The 13983-nt window shown below is 42.6% G+C and overlaps 2 long non-coding RNA genes across 5 annotated transcripts; one reads left to right on the top strand and one right to left on the bottom strand.

Annotated features, from left to right (window-relative positions):
* Positions 1 to 955: 955 nt before the first annotated feature.
* LOC308468384 lies at positions 956 to 4962 on the bottom strand. 3 transcript variants are annotated; one of them, XR_013981623.1, is made up of 3 exons: positions 4861 to 4962; positions 3013 to 3215; positions 956 to 2098 (listed from the first exon to the last, which is right to left on the bottom strand). It is a non-coding gene; the product is annotated as an uncharacterized lncRNA (long non-coding RNA). The 3 variants fall into 3 exon arrangements; XR_013981624.1 differs by lacking the exon at positions 4861 to 4962 and adding an exon at positions 3819 to 3935; XR_013981625.1 differs by lacking the exon at positions 4861 to 4962 and adding an exon at positions 3376 to 3458.
* On the top strand, positions 3939 to 6940 carry LOC308468370. 2 transcript variants are annotated; one of them, XR_013981602.1, is made up of 3 exons: positions 3939 to 4307; positions 5089 to 5201; positions 6275 to 6940. It is a non-coding gene; the product is annotated as an uncharacterized lncRNA (long non-coding RNA). The 2 variants fall into 2 exon arrangements; XR_013981603.1 differs by having other exon boundaries at positions 3939 to 4244.
* Positions 6941 to 13983: the final 7043 nt, after the last annotated feature.

Here is a 13983-nt window from a genome sequence, read left to right on the forward strand (position 1 = left end):
ATTCAATTCTCGGGCCCTGGACTCTCAGCCTGGCGCCCCTGACAGCCTGGCGCCCAGGTGACCCACACCCCTAGCCCTGCTCAGAGTTGTTAAGAGACTCCTATTCCCGTCAGAGGAAAAACACATACATATCATGGTTAATGTGCACAACTCCCTCTACAAAGGGCCTGCCCAAGGCATTTTGGCTCTTGAGGTAAAGCACAAAATGGAACACACACATACACACAACACACACATACACACATACACAGAAGGGGCAAGTGAAGATCTACATCAGGAACAAGAGAGGAATAAAGATCAACATCAGGATCTGCTTCTCCTCGGGATCCTGCTGCCTGAGGCGGTCACCTCACCTTGTCTCATGGGTTCTCTATGGTCAGAAGTTGTGCATATTCCCCATGAGGCATGGTGAATGTCTCCTTAACTGATGAACTCGCATTACCCCAAACAGGTCCATGTGTATGCATCTAATTAAAGCTTCAAAATTATTTACTTCACAATAATTTTCCATCATTGCTCTAGGTAATAAGCAGGTTGCCTACTTCTCTATAAATTCGTGAGAAAAAATGTCTAAGCTCACACTTCAGGAAAAGGCTGTATTTCATGTTGTGCTTCCTTGATAATGTCTCCATAATGAAACCTTCTGGGAAGCCTATCTACCGTTGTACCTGCATCTCTTGATATAAAAGGGAAGAGAAAGGTTTCTATAAAACATGCAACACTTAGTGTAGCTTGAAAAATCTGATGTATTTTTTGGTTCTCTTTCCAAAGATCCTGACCTTGTGATATATATAATTCATAAACACAAAGGTAAATATTAAATCGTAATTGAGCAAGGCAGAGTAATGAAATATCTGTGAATCCAAAATTTAAAAGAACTGTGCAATTGCTTTACAGATGCCTACATATTATTTCTGAGGGGTTTGATATATTGCAGAAACATATATATATATATACACACACACACATATACACAGTGGACCCTCCAGAAACGAATTAAATTCGTTCCAGTGGTCCGTCCGCAACCAGAAAAGTCCGTAGGCAGAGGCGTCTCTTCTGCAATTGAGTGCTTCTGCGCATGCGGCGAAACCCAGAAGTATACACTTCTGAGTTTGCCGCGTCCGTAACCCGAAAGTTACGTATCCAGAGCAGTACGTAACTAGAGGATCCACTGTGTATGTATGTGTCTGTGCGTGTGTGCGCTGACATAAAGACTACATCAAGGTGAGTCAGGCATCTTTAGGGTTATCTCATTAGTTTTGTTTCATTGTATTGATCCAATTTTCTGCACAGTGAAAATTCTGGGTAAAGCTTGACAACCTCGTCATATTTCTGCTTTCCTTCCTATTCACATACTTTGGCACTGGCTGTAGAAAGACATTACTTTGGGAGCTAGGGATCTAAGATGGTAGTGATTTCCATTCCAACCTGTATTTGTCACAATCAGCACTGTTTCCATTTTGCTGTAGTTCAGTTTCTGCCAAATATTAAGTTGTTGTTGTTGTTTTTCCTGTCTGCTATTTAAGGTACATTATGTAACAATTTTCATAACCGACATTCATTTCAGTGTAAAGGAAACATCAAAACAATGTTAGAGTCACAAACGGCATATTGTTCCTGAACTTAAAAACAGCAAAGATATCAATTAATACTTCTTGCATTTACTTGACTGATTTTCATTCCTGACTAAAGACGAGCATACCAACTCTAGCAATTTCTGCTTCTTTTTCCACTGGAATACTTTGACATTGTTACTATTTAAATGTTCTTCCTCTGGACAGCAACCCCACCACCACCACAATCCACACACACTGTGTATGTTGCTAGGAAACTGAAGTAGTCATAATTGTTACCTTCCAAATAAGCATACCTAATAGAGAGTTCACTAAATTACTGAAATTTATATTTATATCAAGAAGAAACAAATATCAGCATTTGGGAGTGGGGAGATACATACCTATTAGGGAGCGACTACATTTTGATAGTTGTGATGTGCAAATATCTGCGAGCAGTTTTCAAAGCAATTTCCTCATTTACTTTTCAACATTATCGAGTAATTCAGAGCAATGATGATTGAAGTTGGGAGGCTGTGTATCAGCTGGAGACATTTTGCAAAAGAAATACGTTGCATATACTATTTTCTTTCCCTTAGTAGTTGTAGGGGAGGATATATTGGTATGTGTCTAGAGGCACTGGATCTCTCAGTTTTCCTTTCACCCTTACTTTTCCGAATGTGAAAGACAAGTGAAACCTTTGGGGACTAGTGGCTTGGGACAGTAGTTCCCCATGTTGCAGGCTTCTCTAGACCCTGGTCTTTCTGACTGAGAAAGAAGAGGAATGCGGACAGTGGTGAAGTTGCAGCACTCGCTTGAGTCACCACTACATATTGGGAGCTGAGTCACTGCTCCTTATTAGGTAAGGAGTGAGGTGTCAGGGAGGTCAGTGTGATGCAAGTATATCAGCAGGGATGCCGGATTGACTTCACTTGTGCATTTGTACTATGCTAAATTTCCTGCCCTCTTGCCCTTCCCCTGTCCGATAGCAGCAATGACTCAGATGTCCAGAGGCCAGGTGAGCACTGCCACCCCACTGTCCACTACTGCTTCAGAAAGTCCTTTTGGACTGCTGCTAAAAGAGGTTGGCAAACTAGTTGTGTGGGCCAGATTTGGCCCATAGGAAACCAGCTCCCGACCTCTGCATGTTTGTTTGTTTTTTCTCAGAAAAAATAAAAGTAATTCTCAGGTATTTTTAAACACTCAAAATTCAAAATCTTCATATGGAAAATTCAGTGATCTCAAATGTTGATGGCAGGATTAATTTTCAGCCATCTCCCTTAGGGGACTGCTGATTCTGTCTAATTTTTCCTGAAGTTCTTTAGCCCATTACCATCTCTTGATAAGTCCCCCCGAAGGTCTGCCTTTTAAACCATTTACCAAATCTGTCTTTCAATCATCACACTGCTACAGCCATTTTCTTATGGACATTTCATAAGACTGATCCCCAGGCACCTACCTGAATTCCAGCACTTTGTATTAGCATCAACCGTGCAACTCGACATTCCCTATCACAGGAACTGTGTTCGGTCTCAAGAAAGATGAACATATCATTTTTGACAGGGCGCTCAAAAAGGCTTGTTTTGTGGGTTGAGGGATAAGCCACGATCCAGGGGATAAGTTTTGTTCCCTGTCTTCTTTGCCAAGATTATTGCAGAACTTCTGCTTAACAACAAATTACATTCATAAATACAGGCTGGCAATGGCACTTGAAAGACAGCTTGCATACCACGACAAGACAGAAATATGCATATATGTATATGTGTGTGTGTATATACATATATAGATATACACACACACACATATACATATACAGTGGTACCTCTGGTTACGAAAATTCATTCCGGCGGTCCGTTCTTAACCTGAAACCATTCTTAACCTGAGATACTATTTTGGCTAATGGGGCCTCCCACTGCTACCGCACGATTTCTGTTCTCATTCTGAGGTAAAGTTCTTAACCCAAGGTACTACTTCCAGGTTAGTGGAGTTTGTAACCCGAGTTACCACTGTGTGTGTGTGTGTATCACAGAAACGATCCTCCCACTATACATTTTTTCCCAGTGTAATTACAGTATGGAATTTGAAAATGGGGTGGGGGAAGAGATGCTGGTTGAGACAGTGAATTCCTTTATAGCAGCACAATGAGTAGGACTGAAGTGTTGCACAACGGTAAATTAATCAACACAGAGTTTTCTTCATAAACAGAATAAAACTTTTACTTGAGAAAATAAAGTTGTTCAGAAACAACATAGTTAAAGAGCATACACAGAGTGCTCATAGCAGCTATCTGACTCTTCACAGAGGCACAGTCTTAGTTACTGATTTACTAGAGTCCTGGAGCCACTCTGTCTGCAACAACACAACACACACACTGGCTGAGACAGACACACACACACACACACACACACACACACACACACACACACAGACACTGAGGCCCACAGAGAGGCTGGCTACTTTTATAGGGAGAACAAGTCATCACCCAAGATGAGTCACGAGTCACAGTGGCTTAGCAGTTTGCTGTTAGCAGGCTTAGGCTTGAATGATTGTGTAGACCTTGTAGGCCTTACTGCTTCTGCTCTCAAGAACCTTTGTCTCGTGACATGAAGTGTGTGTGTGTGTGTGTGTGTGTGTGTGTGTGTGTAAATAATCTCTATCTGGGATGCAGCAGTAAAACTCCAGTAGCATCCAGTAAGGATCCTTGAACAATTCTCGTTTTGAAAAACAATTATCACCCCAAAGGCAGAGCCGAAGGTTTTACTTATTCATTTATTTATTCAATGCCTTTCCATTCTGCCCTTTTAAAGCAAAACCTTTCCAATGTGCTAACAAAACATCAATACAACACAGATATACAAGGATAGAACAAGGTCAATAAATTAACAGCTAAACAGCAGCAATTAAAACATAGAACTTAGCATGAATTCAGCAGTCAAATGCCAAGAAGAACAGCCACGAAAATATGCTTTAGTTATTCTTTTTCTTTGCAAAAAGAAATGCAAAGTGGCTTACAACAACAGCACATACATGAGTATGCCATCAATATATTTTTCTCCAGGGAAGGTACTTCCAAAGAGGTGGGCTACTCCTGCAAAGCCCCTATCTCTGTTACTTTTATTCCCCCAAGAACTTTTGAGTCTTTTTAAAAGAGAAGAATCATCGCCTGGAGTACATCTAGAGTTACCTATCCCACTTTCACACCCAATATGCAGGCATTACAGTTTGCATATTTTTTTAGCAAACTACAAAGCCTATTTCAACCACCAGCACCATTCAGACCAAAACAAGGGGGGGGGAGGTACCATACCATGTGAAGCAATGTCTCTCCTGAGCTGCAGTTAGCTAGGGGGAGAGCTGTAGCTGAATGATTAAAAACAACATGCATGACATGCACAAGATCCTAGTTTCACTTCCTGGCGTTAATGGGTGGGGCTGGGGAAGACTCCCATTTGAAACCCTGAAGAGCCACTGTTTGTGGCCTGCTGGAACCCATAATACTATATGCTGTTCTCTTGTCTGGTTTATTCACCCTTAGGGAACTGAAGGGTAATGGGGTCTTGGCATGCAAATGGATGGATTTACTTACAAATGGAAAGCAAGGCATCTCGGAGGATGAAGCACTTGGCTGAATTGAAGGAACAAAGTTGGGTATGGCGAGGCAATCCATTTCCCCTAAGGAGGCCCTTTCCTCCTTTGCTTTTTCACCTCTTCCTGCTTCCACAACTGCTTGGCAATAAGGTCTCATTGCTTTCATTATTCTTAGAAGAAAGATAGCCCAGAACATCACAATTTTGTTTAGTAACTCATTCTAGCCAGACCTCTGGCTCTACTCCTCATCTTCTGGTCTCAACAAACATGCCTTGGTTCTCTGTGTCCAGAACAGCAGTCCATATATTGATGAACTATTCCTCCCATAACCCCTGATCATTGACCATGTTGTCTATTGTTGATGGAAGTTGTAATCCAACAGTATGTGGATGGCGCCACATTGGAGTCAGCTGCTCTAGAATATTGGCTGGTTTCACCAACAGGGCCTTGTCTGCACAGCTGATGCCAGCTTGTGAAAATAGCATTGATGAACTAGAGGAATGAACACAGCAGAGTACTGGTTTTTGTTCAAAGAAAGGAGAAGGGAAATGAAGATGACGGATGAACAAAGATATGCAGAGAGAGGATTTTATGTAAAGCTTAGCCCTAAATGGCCTCAGTCCAGTATACCTGAAGGAGTGTCTCCACCCCCATCGTTCTACCCGGACACTGAGGACCAGCACCGAGGGCCTTCTGGCGGTTCCCTCGCTGCAAGAAGCCAAGTTACAGGGAACCAGTTAGAGGGCCTTCTCCGTAGTGGTGCCCTCCCACCAGATGACAAAGAGAAAAACAACTGCCAGACTTTTAGAAGACATCTGAAGGAAGCGCTGTTTAGGGAAGCTTTTAATGTTTAATAGACTATTGTATTTTAATATTCTGTTGGAAGGGCGGGATATAAATAAATTATTATTATTATTATTATTATTATTATTACCAAAGTAGGTACCATCTAAAACCCTGAAATCTCATGAGATGATCTTGGAAATATAAATTTCATATCCATACACACTACCCTGGTTTTCTTGTATGTTGTTATTCCTTCACAGTAAAATTACTTTTGTAGACCTTCAACATTGTTAGAAGTGTAATCAAACTTTGTTACATAAAGTTTTTTTGTTTTGTTTTTTACTTAGATGGATGTTTGGCTACTAAAATTAGATGCAACATTTTGGAACGTTTACTAATCAGCCATCTGCATAACGGAGGCCTATTTTGCAATAGCAGGGGTAATTACAGCTTTAAAAGGTAAGCGGTCACTTTGTCACCTTTGTGTTAATTAGTTATTGTGCTCAGTGCCGCCAAACTTGTGGGAAGATTGTTGGACCTCTGATTTGCTGATGAAGTAATTAATTTACCTAATTATCAATATCAGTGGTATAAGGAAGAGGGGTAAAGTGATACTATTGCCATATGTAGCACCCTTTCATAAGAAACATGAATATGCTCGTGGGCTAATAAAATAATTTTACAATGTTTATGTTTTGTTGACCTATCTGCTAGTCTAGGGATGTGGAACTTTGAAAATGAGTTATGTGTGGTTAAGGGGCATCAAATGTTCTCTCCAGTCCACACTTAATTTAAAATGGCATCTCAGCCTGAGAAGGAATGGAAATAAAATGCTAACAAAAGAGTGATTGCAGGTCTCGGTGTTTAACATGTAAGATCTCTCATCTTAAAAAATTAATTAGTCCATAATAGTCCATCCTATGAAAGGAAGTCAGGGAAAGTAATATTAGTTATTATGAGTTGGATGGTTCATCATGCACCAAACGGCTATCAAGACACATGAGGGCTTGGAAGAGATGGAAAAAAGGCTTTGGTATACACAACAGTCTTCTGGTCTGTAGCTCAAAACATATCAAGGGGGCAATTGTCAACCCTAAACTTTTAGTAATGGTATTTCTGTGTTTGCCTTTGACAATGGCATAGTTGTGTTTGATCCCACATTTTAAGAGTGAATTTGGAACTGAACGTCTCCATCTTTGGTCACATGTCACTACCCAACAGGAAATGGGAAGGTGCTACTCCACCCACCCCATTCTGCCATTGCTGCCAAAGCCTCCTTTATCTGGGATGCATGATGGTGTCTGAAGCAGTGGCAGCTGGTTCTGCAAGCTATTCTGTTAAAGATATATTTGTTATTTATATTTCAGGAAAGCTAACATAGTGTACATCACAAGGCTCGGGTCTGTTTAAAGTGGCATTAGCTAACAAGGATGTTGGCTGCTACGGTTTATAAAACTAAACAAATTAGATGGCAACTATCAATAATTGAGCAACTTTCTCTTCCAGGAGGAACAACTTTGCTTTCTCAAGCTGCTGCTATAAAATGCAAAATAATGACTTTTTAAAATTGGGGTGGGTGATTCTTTTATCCTCAGTGCAGGCCTGGTAAACAGAGAATCTGATATAATGTTCCAATACACAAAGAGATATTACAGAGCTGAGAAGAAAATGTGGCCATTTCACCCCTCTTTACAATGACCGTGAAAAATTACAGCAGCTAATTAAATAGCCACTGCTTCTTCCCTCCCCACTTCACTGCTCAACCTCTGTCATTTTAATAAGCCATTCTTCAGAACAAAATGCTGTATTCATAATGGATGATATTCAGTTATGATCAATACTCATGCAAGATTTAGCATCCGATTTTAAACAGACGGTTACAATGCTCAGAAATAAATAGTGCATGGAACAGACACTCCCTGCATGATTCAGAGCACAGAGGAAGGAAACACTATTCTTTTTAGGCGAAACACCTCTACTACATAATGCCTTCTTCCTTTTCAGAGGTTGGGATCTGACTTCAGATTCACAGCAATTCTGCATTTCTTCCTTTGAATCTGTACACTAAAGTTTAAAAAGTTGACACTGTGAATGTCTGCAGGAGGGGAGGGGACAAAGGACCTTTGGATATGTAAAGAGATCCATCTTCACTACGCTATAACAAGGTTCTATGAGCCTTCTTTGCTATATTTATATCCAGCACAAGATCCCAGATCCACAGTCTCCCTCCCCCAGGGAAAAAGCATGTGGGACAAGCAAAGCATTTTTTTTATTTTTGCTCTTGAAGTCCTTACTAGTTATTGCTGTTCCATAATTTTTCTGGGGAGGTGCAAGGGTTGCATTGAGATGTGTTCAACTGCCATCTATGGTCAGAGACCGAAAGGTCTACTCACTTTGTTGGAAATATCACCTGATAGAAATAAGTCTTGAAGAGGAAGAGCAAGAACTTCTTGCATTACTAGCTACTATTTGGAGCAGATAGCACAAAAAGTAGGTGTGCAAAAAGGCTGGCATAATAGAAATAATTTCCTTTGTACAGGGGTACCTCTGGTTGCGAACGGGATCTGTTCCGGAGGCCCGTTCACAACATGAAAAGCCTGCAACCTGAAGCGCTGTATCTGCGCAGGTGCGTGGTGCGATTTGGCACTTGTGCACATGCATAAAGCACAATTTAGCACTTGTGCGCATGCACGAGCGGTGAAACCCAGAAGTAACACGTTCCGTTACTTCTGGGTCGCCACGGAGTGCAACCCGAAAGTGCTCAACCTGAAGCAACTTCAACCCGATGTATGACTGTACTTTTTTTTAAAAAAAAATAGACTGCAGAGGTGGGGGGGGGGGCATTCATGCACACAGCCCTAGTACTTTGTGACCAGCTGCAAAACTCAGTACTGCTCATACAGTTTCTCCTGAGCCCCCACCCTGAGCCAGTTTTCTGGGCCTAAAACCATCAAATACCATTAAAGACACATCACTAGCTATTAGCTAAGCAAAACTCTACCAACTGTTAACTTTCCACTTGACATTGCCCAACAACATTTAGCAGTCGAAGGAAACAGATTTAGAAATAGCGCTAATGGTGCTCAAGAGATGGCTGACTAGAGAGCTATTGTTTTACAGAGTCTCTTTTGAGACTAAGGACACTCTTGACAAATTGGATATTGGCTTTTTGGCAGCATTTCTAGCCTCAGCATCCACACAAGAAAGGCACGGAGGAAGAAATTTGCACAGCCCTTCAGGCTTGCTCATGGGGCATCTCTTCTGCTATTAAATATCAGAGTGTGTAACTCACAAAATCAATGAGTATGATCAGTCTTCTTCCTTTGTACGAAAAGCTACCACCTGCCACCTTCAGGCCCCTATGGGCAGATTCTCCTTTTCTCTCCTAACTTGAGTTCTCATAATGGGGACAAAATCTTGCAGGGAAATGCCAGCAGATCATAATTAGGCATCCGAGTTCCACAATTGGTACAGCATTGGTTGAGGCATAAATGGTAATTGCACCATGGCTGCTACACAGGGAACTTGCATGTGTGTGTTAGGGCTCAGCATTATCTAATCTATTTAATCAAATTCTGCTTACTTCCCGCATTTATATAAACCTTCCTGTCCAGGTACTTCATGCAGTTACAGTTTAAAATAATAGCCTTTAATATATTGGAAATGATACAAAGGGGGGGGGGAGGGAAAGGAAAACCAGAAAATATGGGTACCAGTTCCATCATTTTCCTCCCAGATGATGCTACATAATGAACAGGCGGAATGACCACTGCAAAAGGTGATTCTGAGAAATGCTTTCCCTTCTTACCATACACAATGCATCCCCTGGAAATTGTTCATTAGACAAGCATTTGCATAACGAGTCCAAAATTTCCACTTATTCCAATGGGAACATTTATAATCTGTAATTTGTCTGATCTCCCCACCTTCCATACCCCCCATTGTTCATTTCTGGAATGGCTGCAGACAACCACCAAAAGAGAGACAAAGGAAAAACTGATTTTTCTGATGTCTCCTGCTCTTTGATTTGTCCTCTATGTTTCATCATGGTCTCTGCCTGAAAAGGGCTGCCACCAACCATCAGAGCACAAGCAAGTAATGCAGTGAGGAAATAGGCATATTCCAGCTGCTGCAATATTTGAATCTGTGGTGTGCATAGCAAGGTTTGGGCATCATTCTCTATGTTGGGATAACTGTTTTTTTTGTAGTTGGACCTGCATGTGGTCAAATGAGATATTGGTCCATTCAATGGGGGGGTGTTCACTGTCTAATTTCTCTCTCTCTCTCTCTCTCTCTCTCTCTCTCTCTCTCTCTCTCTCTGGACTCAGCTAGATGGGTAAAGAAAAAGTGTTTTATATGCATTGTATATGCATTATAACATTGTGATACCAGATGGCACTGTGGAGTTCCATTTTTACCAACACAATTTCTCATACAAAGTTTACAACACATTTTCCTGAAATGCTTCTTTGCTGTGTCTAGATCCAGCCTCTCTCTCTCTGTCTCTCTGGCAGCCAGGTGGAATGGATACTGATGACAAAGGTTCTTGGAGAGGAGAGGATTCTAGCCAAGCTGATGGAGAAGGCCACACTGTCTCATCTCTCCCTCTGCAGCAGCGAGAGATTTGACTCCTTGGCCCCATCTGCACTACTCATTTAAAGCAACATTATATGGTCATAATTCCCCAGCCCCCTCCAGCATCCTGGGAACTATAGGGGAACTGAGAATTGTTAGGAGACCCCATTCCCCTCATAGAGTTACAAGTCCTCAAGTTCCTTCAGAAGAGGGATTGAATATTAAACCCCTCAGAATTGTAACTCTGTGAATGGATTAGGGGTCTCCTAACAACTCTTAACACTACTAACAAACTCCAGTTCCCAGCATTCTTTGCAGGGAGTCATGACTGTTTAAAGTGGTATGATACTGCTTTAAATTTTATTTACAACCCACAACTTCTAAGTGCTTCAACCATCTCAATGATGTTTAAAAATTAAAGTATACACAATTTACATACTATATGCTCAGCACCAATTAGTGTGTTTTCAAACTATCATCTTGTATCAACTCAGCCTCTTTTTCATTTCTTCTGAACATCATTTATTCAACAGAAGAAGCTCACAGAACGATTTTGACTTGATCTTTTGAAGCTGACATGTCACTTTACTCTAGAATGCAACTTGAAATTCTCTTTATTAAAGTTTTAGCACCAAGCTCCCTGCTAATCGTTTCATGCAAAAAAAATGTGAAGAACCTCACACTTTGTAAAACTCTTACCGCGATCACAAGAAAAGAGGAGAGATCAATGAAGGGTCTCAAAGATCTCTGCCTTATTGCTTCAAAGCAACAAAGGGTGTACAAATCAAGTCTGCAAAAATCGAATCGTCCCAAACCCTAGAGGATTTGTGTTAAACAAAACTAATCAGTTCTTCTAATGTTTTGGCACTGATTAACACATAAGTCTGCAGCTCGAAAGGTTCGTTTTACCTAAAGGACTTTTCTTTGAGGGCCGACTGCAGTAAAGACTTGAATCCCTACCATGGGTGAAAGCACTGGCGGAGGAAGGGGATGCGGTAGGTGCAGTTTGCCCCAGGTGTCATCCCTGAGGGGGAGTGACATTGCTGCGCCACTGCCCCCCGGGACACTCGCTGTGGGCAGCACCTACCTGGGACACTTGCTCCGCCCCCCGGGTGCACAGCATGTGCACCTCTCCGGGTGCTGGAGCAGCTAGCTCCGCCTCTGGGTGAAAGGTACTGAAATCACATTCATAGGCTCCATTGATCTCTATTCTCTATTCCATTACTATTCTCTCTCTGGACACGCACACATACCATTTTGTTCCTACTTTTGCCTTTTCAGGATGTCTAGATAAAATGCAGTTAGTGTGATCCACTGGCATTATCAGTCTTCAGGGTTCACCTCTCCTGCTAGAAGTTAAATTTCTGGGTGGGGAAAGTGACTCTAATGCGGGGGTGGTCTATGTAGTGCCCTACAGATGTCGTGGGACTACATTGTCCCTGACCATTGGTTATTCTGGCTAAGACTTATGAGAGTTGATGTGGCATCCTACAATATCTGGCACTCAGGATTTCCCTCCTGTTGATGAGCTTAAGCTATTGGAAAAGCAACTGCCCTTGATTAGGTATATCATTTTAGATAATAAATTATAAAGGAAAACTCATTTTGAATCTGACCAGACACAGGTAAGAGCTCAATGTTGAGCCTACCAAGTAGCAATAGTGATGGCAAAGAGAACTTTCTTCACCGCCTGTATTGCATCTGCAGAAAATAGCAGGAGGAGTCCCTTTTAGGTGGTTCACAATTTAACGGAACCACCTTTGCCATCGGGGCCTGGTAAAGACCCCAAGATCTCCTGCAACGATTTTGCAGTTTTTTTGCAGATAAAATCGCTCAGATTCGGAAAGAGGTAGACTCCACCATGGAAGCAGGGCTGGGGAAAGAGAGTGTTAGAGTCCTATCTAATCAATTCCAATCTGTTACCTCCAAGGATGTGGACAGGCTGCTTGGACGAGTGAAACTGACCACCTGTCTCCTTGATCCTTGCCCATCATGGCTAATAAAAGCGGACCGGGAAGGACTGGGCGATGGGCTCTGCGGGGTGCCTTCCCAGATCCGCTGAAAGAGGCGGTTATTAAACCGCTTCTTAAAAAAAAAAAAATCTTTAGACCCGGCCAATATGGCCAATTATCACCCAGTCTCAAATCTTCCATTCTTGGGCAAGGTGATTGAGCAGGTGGTTGCTGAACAACTCCAAGCATGCCTGGAGGATGCGAACCACTTGGATCCCTTCCAATCGGGATTCAGGCCTTATCATGGGACTGAAACTGCCTTGGTCGTGCTGGTCAATGATCTCCGGTGGACTAGGGACAAAGGTGAAAGCTGTTCCTCTTAGCGGCCTTTGATACCATTGACCATAACATCCTTCTGGGCCATCTAAAGGAGCTGGGAGCTGGGGGCACTGTTATACAGTGGTTCTGCTCCTTCCTCCTGGGCCATGTCCAGAAAGTGGTGTTGGGGGATGAGTGTTCAGACCCCTGGTTCTCACTTGTGGACTGCCTCAGGGTTCCATTCTCTCCCCCATGCTTTTTAACATCTACATGAAGCCGCTGGGAGAGATCATCAGGGGGTGTGGGCTGGGTGTTCATCAGTATACAGATGACACCCAGCTCTACCTCTCTTTCAAATCAGTATCAGTGAAGGCAGTGAAGGTCTCTTGTGAGTGCCTGGAGGCGGTTGGAGGATGGATGGCAGCTAACGGATTGAGGTTGAATCCTGACAAGCCAGAAGTACTGTCTTGGGGGGGGACAGGTGGGTGTGGGGGACTCCCTGGTCCTGAATGGGGCAACTGTGCTCCTGAAGGACCTGGGAGTCATTTTGGACTCACAGCTGTCCATGGAGGCACAGGTCAATTCTGTGTCTAGGGCAGCTGTCTACCAGCTCCATCTGGTACGCAGGCTGAGACCCTACCTGCCCGTGGACTGTCTTGCCAGAGTGGTGCATGGTCTAGTTATCTCCCGCTTGGACTACTGCAATGTGCTCTACATAGGGCTACCTTTGAAGGTGACCCGGAAACTACAACTAATCCAGAATTCGGCAGCTAGACTGGTGACTGGGAGCGGCCCCTGAGACCACATAACACCAGTCTTGAAAGACCTACATTGGTTCCCAGTACGTTTCTGAGCATAATTCAAAGTGTTGGTGCTGACCTTTAAAGCCCTAAATGGCCTCAGCCCAGTATACCTGAAGGAGTGTCTCCATCCCCATCGTTCAACCCGGACATTGAGGTCCTTCTGGTGGTTCCCTCACTGCGAGAAGCAAAGTTACAGGGAACCAGGTAGAGGGTAGTGGCATCTGCCCTTTGAAACACTCTCCCATTAGATGTCAAAGATATAAACAATTATCTGACATTTAGAAGACATCTGAAGGCACCCCTGTTTAGGAAAGTTTTTAATGACTGATGTTTTAATGTATTTTTAATCTTTTATTGGAAGCTGTCCAGAGTGGGCAGGATAGAAATAAATTATTATTATTATCTTCA

This window comes from Podarcis pityusensis (assembly GCF_964106645.2).
Source record: "Podarcis pityusensis genome assembly, chromosome: Z".
NCBI classification, from domain to species: domain Eukaryota; kingdom Metazoa; phylum Chordata; class Lepidosauria; order Squamata; family Lacertidae; genus Podarcis; species Podarcis pityusensis.